Raw genomic sequence first — 1345 nt, 5'->3', positions numbered from 1 at the left:
TTTTTTGGAGACGGAGTCTCGCTCTGTCGCCCAGGCTGGAGTGCAGTGGCACGATCTCGGCTCACTCCAACCACCGTCTCCCGGGTTCATGCGATTCTCCTGCCTCGGCCTCCGGAGTAGCTGGGACTACAGGTGCGTGTCACCACGCCAAGCTAATTTTTGTATTTTCAGTAGAGATGGGGTTTCACCATGTTGGCCAGGATGGTCTCAATCTCTTGAGCTCGTGGTCTGCCTGCCTTGGCCTCCCAAAGTGCTGGGATTACAGGCATGAGCCACAGTGCCCGGCTCCCTTGCTCTTCTTTGCCCTCATCTCTTTGGGCCCTCCTCCTTGCCTCTGCCCTCTCCTATCTTAATACCCCTTCCCTTCCTTAACCTCTCAGCATTAGGCTGGCAACATTCCTCAGGGTAAGGATTTGTCTTTGTTTATTTCCGTAGTAGCAGTACCCAAGCAATGCCTGGTCACAATAAGTAGAGTTAAATCGTCTCTCAAAAAAAAAAAAAAACAAAAAACGAACGACATTGAGTGGGAAAGGCAATACATATATCACCTTTGGTTTCCGTATCACTTCATGGCCTCATTCTTCTTTCACGTATAACTCTTCATTTTATCCTTAAAATAATCCTGTGAAAAAGGCAGGGATTCTCAGTAATTGGCCGGGCATGGTGGCTCATGCCTGTAATCCCAGCACTTTGGGAGGCTGAGATGGGTGGATCCCCTGAGGTCAGGAGTTCAAGACCAGCCTGGCCAACACGGTGAAACCCGGTCTCTAATAAAAATACACAAATTAGCTGGGCTTCAAACTAAAGCAAATTTTAACATTTGGGGAAACACCTGGGCAACATATATTCAGGTTTTAAATATTTTTTCATTAAAACAAAAGCTGTTTAAAAAAAAAAAAAAGAGGACAGGCGCAGTGGCTCACGCCTATAATCCCAGCATTTTGGGAGGCCGAGGAGGGCAGGTCACCTAAAGTCAGGAGTTCGAGACCAGCCTGGCCAACATGGCAAAACCTCCATCTCTACTGAAAATACAAAAATTAGCCTGGCGTGGTGGTGGGCGCCTGTGGTCCCAGCTACTCGGAAGGTTGAGGCAGGAGAATCACTTGAACCTGGGAGGTGGAGGTTGCGGTCAGCCAAGATCGTGCCACTGCATTCCAGCCTGCATGACAGATCGAGACTCCATCTCATAAGAAGAAAGGGGAGGGGAGGGGAGGGGGGAAAAAAAGAAAAGAAAAGAAAAAAGAAAGAAAGAAAAAGTAAGACAAAGGAAGGAAGGAAGGAAGGAAGGAAGGAAGGAAGGAAGGAAGGAAGAGAAAGAAAGGCTGTTACCTAAGTCAGCGGCTTT

The 1345-nt window shown here is 48.0% G+C and overlaps 2 protein-coding genes across 2 annotated transcripts in view; both read left to right on the top strand.

The window, feature by feature from the left end:
• LOC105526275 (histone H2A type 2-A) overlaps positions 1-503 on the top strand; it is a 5940-nt gene extending 5437 nt beyond the window's left edge. Inside the window, exon 2 of the transcript XR_001004058.1 lies at positions 475-503. The gene's annotated coding sequence lies outside the window, so the exon portion shown is untranslated. The remainder of the gene's footprint in view (positions 1-474) is intronic.
• Positions 1-1345, top strand: part of LOC105526283 — a 26055-nt gene that overhangs the window by 4049 nt on the left and 20661 nt on the right. The window lies entirely within an intron of this gene.

The sequence above is a fragment of the Colobus angolensis genome, unplaced genomic scaffold (assembly GCF_000951035.1).
Source record: "Colobus angolensis palliatus isolate OR3802 unplaced genomic scaffold, Cang.pa_1.0 Scaffold584, whole genome shotgun sequence".
NCBI classification, from domain to species: Eukaryota; Metazoa; Chordata; class Mammalia; order Primates; family Cercopithecidae; genus Colobus; species Colobus angolensis.
This window is presented reverse-complemented; position numbering and strand designations above follow the sequence as displayed.